This window comes from Henckelia pumila, chromosome 4, assembly GCF_033568475.1.
Source record: "Henckelia pumila isolate YLH828 chromosome 4, ASM3356847v2, whole genome shotgun sequence".
Taxonomy (NCBI): domain Eukaryota; kingdom Viridiplantae; phylum Streptophyta; class Magnoliopsida; order Lamiales; family Gesneriaceae; genus Henckelia; species Henckelia pumila.
Genome location: NC_133123.1, coordinates 212,201,729 through 212,214,568, shown reverse-complemented (window position 1 = coordinate 212,214,568; position 12,840 = coordinate 212,201,729). Strand labels below are relative to the sequence as shown.

General features: G+C 33.9%; 1 long non-coding RNA gene across 1 annotated transcript; it reads left to right on the top strand.

The window, feature by feature from the left end:
- The first annotated feature begins 9,023 nt into the window (after window positions 1-9,023).
- Window positions 9,024-10,728, top strand: LOC140859983 (uncharacterized). The gene is made up of 3 exons (XR_012143569.1): window positions 9,024-9,147; window positions 9,537-9,732; window positions 10,599-10,728. It is a non-coding gene; the product is annotated as an uncharacterized lncRNA (long non-coding RNA).
- Window positions 10,729-12,840: the final 2,112 nt, after the last annotated feature.

The following is a 12,840-nucleotide window of genomic DNA, read 5'->3' as shown; positions in this document are numbered from 1 at the left end:
TAGGGCAAAAATCACAAATTTTGTTCGATCGGAATTCATAACCTTTTGGCCAAAGATATTCACAAATCAAAATATGCATGTCCTAATTATGTCTAAAACAGAATGCGACATAAACTTAAAATGCAATCATGTGCACAAATAATATGTTGACAAGCGAGGTGTTATCCACGATGTTGGCAACATCGTCCAGCAACACTTCAGGATTCAAAAAAAATTTATTTCCAGATAGCCATTAAATTCATTATTACAGAAGTGGTAGCCTGCACACTAAAGGAACGATCTTCAATGGACCCCTTTAGGTAGCTTTTTCCATTTGCTTCTGTTTTTCAATCAAATTTGATGATTGAGATGATCTTATTTAATCATTTTGTTATTTTGAGTTTCTGAATTTGCGAAATCACTTTTCACTTAGGACGGGATCATGAAATACACGAACATCCCTCCGCTACTTCATGATTTAGTCAGAACTATTCTTCAATTAAATCTCATTAAACTGTAAATCAATTTTGCACAGAATCCTGAGTGAAAACCAGTCAATGGTTACAAAGTATCAAACACATCACAAAACAGAATGAATGCATGAATGCAGAATGCCTAAGGTCCTAAAATGCATATGCATGAAAAGGTGTTGTCACAGGATGTTGGCAACACTTCTGACAACATCTAAGTTCTGTCTAAAATGCACACATACTGAGAGACTTCCTTAGACTGGAAAATCTCTCGAAATCCAAAGCTTTTGTGAATATATCAGCTAATTGGTTATTTGTTCCCACAAACTCAATTAAGATCATGCTTTTCTCGACCAAATCTCGAATGAAATGATGTCTAATGTCAATGTGTTTGGTTCGAGAGTGTTGTACTGGATTTTTGGATATATCAATGGCACTAGAATTATCACAGTACACAATAGGAGTATCACTCTTAACACCATAATCATTTAGCATTTGATTCATCCACATAATTTGTGAGCAACAACTACCTACAACAACATACTCAGACTCGGCAGTAGACAATGAGACACAATTTTGTTTCTTGCTATACCATGATACTAAATTATTCCCCAAATAAAAACATCCTCCCGAAGTGCTCTTTCTCTCATCTAAATCCCCAGCCCAGTCAGCATCACTAAACCCTACCAAATTCAAATTGGTTTCTTTAGTGTACCACAAACCCAAATTCAAAGTTCCTGCCACATATTTCAATATGAGTTTCACGGCTTTCAAATGAGTAACTTTTGGGTTAGACTGGTATCTAGCACACAGACAAACACTATACATGATATCAAGTCTAGTAGCACTTAAATATAAAAGACTACCAATCATGCTTCTGTAGAGAGTGTTGTCAACACCTTCGGCAACATCCTCTCTGGACAGTTTTTCATTAGCTCCCATAGGTGTGCGCATGTGTTTAGTGTTATCATTAAGAAACTTCTTCACAAGATTTTTAGCATACTTGCTTTGACTCAAAAAGATACCATCATGCATTTGTTTCACTTGTAATCCCAAAAAGTAAGTTAATTCACCAACCATGCATTTGTTCCAAGCAGAATTCAGAAGAATCTCATTTTTTTGTGGAGTTTTAGGGGCAGAAAATTCATGAGAAATACCTTTCTTATCACACAAGCTAGCAAAAGAAGAGTTTTCAAACTCCTTACCATGATCAGTACGAATTCTGATTACCTTCAGATTGTATAGGTTTGAAATCTTAGTAAGCAGCTTCTTGAATGCATCATATGTGTCCGATTTTTCTCTTAAGAAGTTTACCAAGTATATCGTGAAAAATCATCCACACAAAAAAAAGAGTATTTCTTACCACCGAAGCTTTCAACATCCATTGGACCCATCAAGTCCATATGTAAAAGTTCGAGGCAGCGTGTTGTCACAGATGTTGGCAACATCTCGTGTGACACCCTAGTCTGCTTCCCTTTCTGACATGCTTCACACACAAATGGAATACCAGATTTTAAGTTAGGCATAACTCTCACAGCATCTAACTTACTCAAGTTCTTTAATGTCTTGAAATTTGCATGACCCAATTTTTGATGCCATAAATCAAACTCATTAAATTTGGTGTGTCTACAAGTCATCTCTTCTCCGAGTTGATAGCAGTTGTCAGATGACCTAGTACCTGTCATGACACAGAGATTTGATTCATCAAAAACTTTGCATAATTTCTTCTCAAATTGTACATGCAAATTATCATCACAAAGTTGGCTTATGCTTATTAGATTCGCGGTTAATCCTTCAACATGAAGCACATTGCGAAGCTTGGGCAGTCCAGCAACATTCAGAGTTCCCTTTCCAATAATGTTTCCCTTTGAACCTCCTCCATAGGTCACTTTTCCACTTTTCTGTTCGACATAATCAGTGAGAAACTTCTTGTAACCTGTCATGTGACGAGAGCTACCGCTATCAAAGTACCATGCACCTGAAACATTAGTTCTCAAAGCAGTATAAATCATATGACATTGAATATCAGCTTTTGATACCCAAACCTTTCTTACATATGTTCTGTTTCTAGGGATGTTGTAGGGAGGTGTTGCCAACACCTTAGGCAACACCTTAGATGCAGATCTATTCCAGTAGTCTTCCTGCAGCTTAAAACAGTATGGTTTGATATGACCAGGTCTATGACAGTAGCGACAGATGTACTTATGTTTCCTTCTGGATTTTGAAGGAGCAGCAGGCTGTGGCTTTGGTTTTGGAGGATCAACTGGCAAGACCTTTTTGCTTGAGCTTTTTGTACTGCTACTTTCCTTGACAAACAGGCCCTTTCGAGCTTTCTCCAATCTCAAATATGCTGTTTTCAAAACCTAAACCAGCTGTACCATCTCTTCCCATCATGAGTAAAGAATCAAGCTTGGTAGTGCTTGAATTAAACTTAGCCAACGTAGCTTTTGCTTTTCCGAGCTCTTCCTTCACTTGGCTTAACTCGATGTCTTTCTTACTCAGCATGACTTCCAGCCTTGACACATCAGCCTTTAAATCAGAATTTTCCTTTGAAAGGATAGTGTTCAATTTATTCTTTTCAATCCAATCAGTATGTAATTCTTCAAACATCATCTGAGCTTCTTCTATGGACATTGTCTCTTCACCTGTATCATTATCACACATATTATCAGTAGTGGAGGAATTCAAACAAACTGACCTTTGAGAGATGCTGCGGCCAGGTGTGGCAACACCCGCGGCAACAACTAAAGGATTGACTTGAAACTTTTTCTTGCTTTCCAGTAAGGCAGATAAGGCACTATGACTCTCTTCATCTTCATGTTCTTCTTCTTCATACTCTTCATCACTCAAAGACGTGTTCGTCCCTTTTCTAAGCGTGTTGGCACACTCATTTGCATAGTGTCCAAAACCTTGACATGCATGGCATTGAACCGTGTCTAGCTTCTTTGAGACAAACTTCTTCTTTTCATCCACTATCATCCGAGGCTTAGAAGAATCAGTAGGTTTCTTTGGTGATTGTTCTGGTCCAGTAATCCTTAAGGGCTTGTTGGAGAACATTGGAGTCTTGAATTTTTTATCCGTCTTTCTTGACTCTTTCATCCTTTTCAGATAGTCATTAAATTTCTTAGTCATGAGAGAGATCGAATCCTCTTCTAAATCCGATTGATGAAATTCTTGATGAAATTTAACATATTCCTCATATGAGGGCTTCGAAACTTGAAGAGCTATTGATTTTTCTTTATCCTTCTCTTGTTCTGTATTGTTCAACTCAAAGACTTGAAGGATGCTAATCAGTTCAGTCATCTTCATCTTTGAAGTGTCATTTACTTCTTCAAGCGCCCATATCTTCCCATTGAATCTTTTAGGCAAGGATCGAAGAACCTTGTTCACCATAGCTTCACTCGCAATAGGTCCTCCAAGAGCATGAGCCTTTGTAGCTATCTCCCTAAGTTTCTTATCATACTCAGCAATAGTCTCATTCTCATCCATCCTGATTCTCTCAAATTTAGCGTTTAACAATCTCAATCTTGTTCTTCTCACACTATCTGTTCCTTCACAATGTTCTTGAAGAGCATCCCATGCGTCCTTAGCAATAGTGCAGTCAGATATGATCCCATACATCCTCATATCCACAGTTGCAAGGATTGCATTGAGTGCCTTAGCATTGTAGCTTGAGCTTTGTGTTTCCTCGGCAGTCCAATTTTCTTCTTTCTTGATGACATAGTCTCCGTCGTCATCTTGTGTTGTTGGAGGAGTCCAACCAGTCAAAATACTTTGCCACGCACGAACATCCATAGCTTTAATAGTATACCTCATTCTATGCTTCCAAAGTGCGTAATTTGCGCCATCAAGGATTGGAGGTTTGAGAAACGAATTCGAAACAGATGATGAGTCCATCTTATTTCCTGTAATAAAATAAGCAACCAAGATAAGTTCTTAGTGTATCAAGAATATGGCTCTGATGCCACTTGAAAAAAAATAATTGTTGCACATAAACAGTTTGAGATGTTGTCACAAGGTATTGACAACACCTACAATAACACCTTGAGTAATTTGCAGCGGAATATAATGTAAGCGTGTATAAAATAAACAAACAACCAAATAAATAGACTCAAATGAATTAAGCAAGAGTATAAAATATTCTTGCAGCGCCTCAAGGCAAAACTTCATTAGAAACCTTTTAAAGAGTTTTACAAACCCTAAAACTAGTGACTATTGTAAAATCAATTTCTCAAAAACAAGTGAGAAAATAAACAATAAAGTTTCTCCTAAAAACATTCTATATGAAATAAAATAATAAAAAACATATTAAGGAGAGAAACTCTTGAAGCCAAAACACGTGAGTAGCACACTTCTTCGATCAACAATCTTTGAATGTTCTTCACGGCTTCAAGCAATCACGACCGGTACAAGCTTCAGCAGATCTTACTCAACGTACGTATCTTGAAGCTTTCTGAAAACTCTCTCAGTCTCTCTATGTATCGGTCTCTCTATCTTTCGGTCCCTTTCTTGTGCACGCAAATCTTCAATAAATAGACCAAGAATCCTCCTTTAGAATGTTTACTTGTAAGCGTAGACTCTAGATCTTGATCAAGACAAATCTACACAAAAAGGAATTTAAATCAATAGAATTATGATAATAATATTCTGATAACTTTATTTAAAACTTAAAATAAGTTATTCAAAGAAATAAATAACTTCATGTTCAAGAAAGGAAAAAGATATTAAATAAAATCTTTTTCAAACTAGGATGATTTTAAGGAATAAAATATTCCTTTCAGATTCAGTTACGCTTATTATCGTTATTTGATGCGTTGATTTGATATGAAAGATCCTTGATTAAAATTTGTATTCAAATCTCAAGTTATTTCCCCAACACGAACCACAATAAATTTGTTGTGTTCACGATTAATTGCATTTGATCAGTGATATGAGATTGTGTTTGTTTTCTTGCATTCATCACTTTGAATTGAATTGGTGCACAAAAATTAATTAAACTCCGGTGATTTAAAATGTGCACATGATTGGAATATTCAAGTGATATTTCCATAATATTACCATTCGAAATTTACCATTTTTATTTTGATCTTCGATCCGTATGTGGGGACACTGGTCAATGGTCATCTTGGAGTACTGCAGCTGGGAATTTGAATTGTTAAGATATTTTATATGGAAATTATACAAAATAAATTAAAGTGGATTTAAGTTATAAACGAAATCGATACTTACGGTTGATAGTTGATACTTATCCTTAATGTAATTACCCAGAAAAATTTATATTTTTAAAGAAAAAACGTCACTTTATTTTTTAAACAAATTTACCATTAAAAAAATTTAAGATGAAGCGAGAAGAAAACTGGTCAACTGGGACCACGAAGTACTTATGATCGTTATCATTATTAATTTTATTGAATTGATAGCATTATTTTTTTTATTATAATTGCTAGAAAATATTTATGAACAATGTATTATGTATCTGCCTATTAATTATTGTGGCAGGCCGACTTGGGCAACTTGCCTACATTCAAGTGTTATTAAAGTGGAAACAACGGATGGCCGACTTATAAGATAAGATTTCACAGAGACACGTTTTTTGAACAAATAGATATATACATGTTCTTATGAATTAAAAAATAAGGAAAACTACAATTTTGATTCGTTTATGTTTGTCACTTTACGATTTCGATCCCCTATGTTTTAATATTTCAGTTTTAGTTTTACATGTTTCGATTTTGTCAATTTCAGTTTATTTTATTGGAAAATGATTATGTGGCAATATACACGTCAGCTCCAAATCAACACTGTATTGGTGTCATATCATCATCACATCAGAAAAAGAACTAAAATTGCCAAAAAAAAATAAAGATAGCGGACTAAACCTGAAATTTGAAAATATAAAGGACTAAAATCGCAAAGTGACAAATATACAGAACTAAAAAACGATTTTCCCTAAAAAAAATAATAATAACATAAAATTAATAAATTATTATCACTCTAAAACCAAATTTCGACTAATTAAATGAGTAATATCGATATTCTTAGCTAATAAATTTTGTGAGTATTTCATTAAAAATAATGGAGTGAATGGGCTGGAAAAAGGAATAGGCGATGTGATACGGTTTGATTTGGTCCATGACTATGGTGAAAAGTATTACTTTGGGCCGAAAAATATTTTTTTTATGGGTGAAGTTGGATAAGAGATTTAAGATTTGTTCACAAAATTGACTCATAAAACTGTTTTACGTGAATTTGTGTAAAAAGAAACGGAGTTGGTAGTTTTAAGCTTGAGAGCAAGTTGAAGCTTTTTTTAGAAATTTGAAATATAAATAGTGTCGTGCAAATTCGAGACTGAAAAAATATAAATGAAATTTAGTATAGCAAAAAAAAAAAAAAAGAAACAGAAAATTTCAAATAAAATGAAGATAGGTTTATGTAACCAATTAAGTTCATCGAGATTCAAGAGCAAAATCGCAAATTTGCTGCTAGTATATTTTGTATGAGATGAGCAACTCGGTTCAAGCTGATTTTGAAATTTTTTAAAATATAAAGAGTACACAACTCGAAATATAAACGAAATTCATCATGTGCATAAAAATTTAATTTGAAATAAACTGAATGAGCAAGATAAACAGGTTTATGTAAACAATTTCATCGAGGCTGAAGAATAAAATGCATGCAACCATACTGCGTAAGAGGAAAAAATGGAATTGAACAAATACATGAAAATGATATATGTCATGTGTGTACAAGTTCTATGTATCCAAAATTTGCAAGTGCTTTATGCATGTTAAAAATAATTTTCTTATTTATTATATTTCAATTGGACAAAGTGCAGGATGCACTACATGCATAAATTGTTTTTAAAAGGATCGTGGTGAATTTTTCTAGCAACTCCCCATTCTACGGATTTGTTGGTTTATTTTTTTTCATAAAATATTATTGTATTTGTCGGATTGATCCATCTATCAAATATTAATAAGATGAATAAATTAACTTGATGTCGCTCGAATTTGAGGCGAGAATACATACGTTTATGAATTTAAATGAGCCGAGTCAAACTCTTGTATGTTTAGATTTGAGTTGTTTATAATAGAGCCAAGATCGAACATTATTTAATGAATATATTCACGATTATTCAATTTTTTATCGAGTTTAAATAAACTTTCTAAATATAATTTCTAAATTAAATTATTCATTAAATTTGATTAGAAATTTTTTTTTTATTTAGAAAAAATATAATATTCTTATTAAAATTTGTAATTTTATTCTAATAAATATATTTGTATGTATTTGTCTTAGTAAGAGTGTAAAATCGATAAATTAAATATCAAAACTATTATTTTTTTTTTCAATCTAATAGTTGATTTAAGAGTCTTTTAACGAACATATTCATGACCTAACGAGACGAATATCGTAAACCTAAGTCGAGCATGCATGTTTCGTTTATCTTAATTAACAAGACTCATTAATGGGCTCAAACGAGATTTCATCCAATCGAGTTTCATTACAAGAAAAAACGAAAATAACGACGCTTATTTTTGTCGTTATTTCGTCGCTAAACTCAATTAACGATAGAAATATGACGGAAAAGTGATCGTCAAAAAATTAAGTGCCACAGATTGCTTAACGACAGATAATGCAATTCTGTCACTATTTACGACAGAATTTTATTTTTTGTCGCTATGGATCAAGGACAGATATTATTTTCTGTCACTAATTTCAACGACAAAAATAATTTTTTTGTCACTAACGTTAATGACAGAATTAATAAAGTTGTCATAGATTTTACGACGTAATATAAATAGTTGTCGTTGAATTTAAATATGTCGTTATTTTACGACAAACGTTTTAAATCTGTCGCTATATGTGTCAGCAAATAAATTCTCGTCAATAAATACTATTGGTGACATATTTTTTATTCTAGTAAAAAATTAGTGACAACATTTATATTTACTGTCGTTAAACACATATTTTTTTGTGGTGTTTGAAATGACCTTATAGGTCTATGATTGCGACCATATGCATGTATCATTAATTACAAATTAAATTGATTTTTTTTTTCATATGGTTAATGTAATCAGAAATTTGTATACCATATATGCACATACCTTACACCTATGTGGAATAAATACAGTTCCACTTTTTTTTTTTATTTAAAAGTAAGTGATATTATCAATTTTGCCCCCATAATTTAAGGGTCGTCTTCCGGTTCAGTCGTTCTTGTGAATTTCGATATACCAAAGTAGTCTTTATACTTTCGAATTTAAATTTGATCCGTGATTGCGTACCATTATTTTAAGGCTCGGGATTATTTGATTTAATCCGAAATTAATTAATTTTAATTCGAATATATTTAATTTGAGAATTTTGGAGTTTTGAATTAAATTCTAATATTCTTAAATTATTTAGGATTGAAATTAAATTAAAAAGATTTGTCGAGGACCGATTTGCAATTAAGCAAGACTTGAGGGGCCAAAGGGCAAATATAGAAAATTGACTTGGACACTTGTCTGAATATGAGTTTATACGTGTAGCATGTACGTATCTTTAGAATTATTATCTTCTTCAGCCAAGAAATTGGAAACCTCAGCTCCAAGTCCATTCTCCATTTTAAAAACTTGATAACTTTTGTTCCGGTTGTCCGAATTCAATTCCGAAAAGAGTTCCGGACTTCTCGCAAGAAGGGCTATCTATTGATGTAAGTATTGCAGAGATTTATTGTGTTTCGAAATTGAGTGATGGGGCAGGAATTAGAGTTGAGCATGATTATGAGTTCTTGAGCTTCTATATTGATTATATCGACGGTAGATTGAAGAACGAGCGTCGTTTGCTTTCTATATAAATGTCCAGCCATTGTTTCGAAATTCTTACCATCTGATTATGTTGGTATATGTTATATTATTGCTGATATGGTATGGTGATGAAGTTGATATGAATGTTAGAATTTATAGAAGTTAGTTTCGGTTACCGAGTTTGTACTGTTACTCCGCCGGTTTAGAATTTGAAACTGTTTTGATGGCTTATGATGGAATTGTGGATGAAGTGAGTTCTTGCTGATGTTATGAGTTATTTTTGCTGTGTTTTCAGTTTTGAAAACAGGGGGATCGAACTCGAACCTTCAGCTTCGAACCGGGATCGAATGGGGCCAAGATTTATGAAGTTGAGCCTTGAAAATCAAGTAGTGTTTGAGCAGATTTTTTATACAAGGTTATGTTGTATGGCTTGACAAGATTTGGGAGCAGATTTTGATAGCCTTGAAGAGCTTGAAACCAAGACAAGAAAGGTATAAACCAACATCGAACCACGGGATATATAACTCGAGTTAGATTGACTTGAGTTTCCCTAAACCACATACTTATTTGTTTCTTGTTGGAGTTGATTTATTTTCAAGTCCATAGATATATGTTCTTGATTGTTTAATATAGATGAATTGTATGAGATAGATGATGGCATAGATAGATAAGTCTATTGCCTTTCCTTGCTAGATTAGCTTGTCTCTTGTAGGTGGCTTAGATTAATGCTTCTAGAATTGGTTGCATCTTGATAAGCCACTAGATCTTAAAGTGTTGAAGGCGGATGTGCCATGTCTTAGGAAGGCAGATGTGCCAAATTACCGAATGTTTGGACTTGTATCGATATGCGTAGGAGTAGATCGACTCCTATGACCGAAGATCGATATAGTGGACCAAAGTTTGGGAATAAGAACGTACCGCCACCTCGAATGGAAGAGTAGGTGGGAGATTTGTTGCGTTCTTATTCAAACCGGGATCCCTAGATGAGAGTTGAGAAAATAGTCAAGTCTTGGTCTAGAGTTAAGACTAAGAGTCAAGATCAAGAAGTCATAAAAAACAAAAGTAGAGTCAAGACTAAGACACTACTTAGATTGGATAGATGACTTTGTGTGGCTGAATATGTTATGCTTTGAATATAGCATGTTTTTGTGCTACGCTTTGATTTATATCATGCCTTTGTTATATGCTTTGAATTATAGCATGTATTGTGGTTCATGAATATTTTTATGAATTAATTATGATAGTAATTACACTTGAACTTAATAGCATGCTATATGTTGCTTATACTGGGAAATGTATTTCTCACCGGAGATATCCGGCTGTTGTTGTGTTTGTATGTGTGCATGACAACATGTAGTTCGGGATCAGGACAGAAGCGAGCATGAAGAACAGAGATTGAGAGTTAGAGTGGAGATCCGAGTTTAGATGTTCTTTGTGCTGTCAATGTTTAGTGTAAACACTAGAGGCATGATTATGTTGTAGCTACCTTTGCCAAGACTTGTTGTACATGATTGAATGGAAGTTCTTTGATGTAATATGTTGATATTGTATCTTAATCTCTTTTGCTTGATATAAGAGGTTAGTTTGAGCTTAACTTATTAGCTTTGTCATGATTTTGTGCTATCAACTTATATTATGTTAAGTTTCATGCTAGAAATGATCTACAAAATAGAATGTGTATTGATACTAGCTTATGTGCATGTAAAGACTTGTATGAATTGAAGCTAGATGATCAATGAGTGAAAGAACCTGTGTTGACAGCAAAATGGCATCTGTTGAGGTTTCTGGAAATGAGCCCGCTCGATCGGGTGATTATCACCGATCGAGCGAGGCCCTTATATTGGAAACAGTGAGTGAGCATTTTGGGCTCGCTCGATCGGTGAAGAGTAACCGATCGAGCGAGGCCAAAATATTCCCAACCGAGAAGTTGGCTGCAGGGCTCGCTCGATCGGGTGTTTTTCACCGATCGAGCGAGGTGCTCTATTTAAAAAAAAAAAAATTTTGTTTATTTTATTTAGTCTTTGATGCTTGACTAATGATTATGATTATTTGGTTAATTGTATTGAAATGAGAGATTAGTACTCGGATCCTCACAATTATTTTAATTTGGTCCCAAATTAATCCTTTCTCATCCTTAATTTTCAGTAGATAAAATAACACATATTTAATATGTACAAGATTATGATTTTGATCAGAGCGTCGGAATGATCACGTTAGAAAACTCTTCGGATGCCCATTCAAAAGTTATTTTCCTATGCATATAACCGGTATTTACAACCAGGCCCACCGCTGGAAGGGAAGATATCACTAGAAGAGGCTGCCTCGACTACCAATTTTTTTTTCGATATTAACAATTACCTTGTGGTGTTTGAAATGACCTTATAGGTCTATGATTGCGACCATATGCATGTATCATTAATTACAGATTAAATTGATTTTTTTTCCATATGGTTAAAGTAATCAAAAATTTGTATACCATGTATGCACATACCTTACACCTATGTGTAATAAATATAGTCCCACTTTTTTTTTTCATTTAAAAGTAAGTGATATTATCAATTTTGCCCCCATAATTTAAGGGTCGTCTTCCGGTTCAGTCGTTCTTGTGAATTTCGATATACCAAAGTAGTCTTTATACATTCGAATTTAAATTTGATCTGTGATTGCGTACCATTAGTTTAATTTGGTCCAAATTAATCCTTTCTCATCCTTAATTTTCAGTAGTTAAAATAACACATATTTAATATGTACTAGATTATGATTTGATCAGAGCGTCGGAATGATCACGTCATAAAACTCTTCGGGTGCCCATTCAAGAGTTATTTTCCTATGCATATAACCGGTATTTACAACCAGGCCCACTGCTGGAAGGGAAGATATCACTAGAAGAGGCTGCCTCGACTACCAATTTTTTTTTCGATATTAACAATTACCTTGTGGTGTTTGAAATGACCTTATAGGTCTATGATTGCGACCATATGCATGTATCATTAATTACAAATTAAATTGATTTTTTTTTCATATGGTTAAAGTAATCAAAAATTTGTATACCATGTATGCACATACCTTACACCTATGTGGAATAAATATAGTTCCACTTTTTTTTTCATTTAAAAGTAAGTGATATTATCAATTTTGCCCCCATAATTTAAGGGTCGTCTTCCGGTTCAGTCGTTCTTGTGAATTTCGATATACCAAAGTAGTCTTTATACATTCGAATTTAAATTTGATCCGTGATTGCGTACCATTAGTTTAATTTGGTCCAAATTAATCCTTTCACATCCTTAATTTTCAGTAGTTATAAGGTCAGTCTGCATCAGATTTGATTCTTGACCTTGTTGGCCGATGCTGAGGTTGGCCTGTCCAGAATTGAGTGGCTGCTGTGGTTGTGATCCTCCTCGTTGAGTTCCTTCACGTGGTCTGCCGTGAAGTTTCCAACAAGTTTCCTTTGTGTGTGAGGACTTTTTACAATAAGTACACCAAAGATTCTTTTTGTTGTCACGTCCGAATGTTTTTGGGAACTGCACTTCCTTCGCATTTTCTTGGATTGGATGAGAATGTTTTGATTTTGCTACCACCATAGCAGATCCTTCCAGATT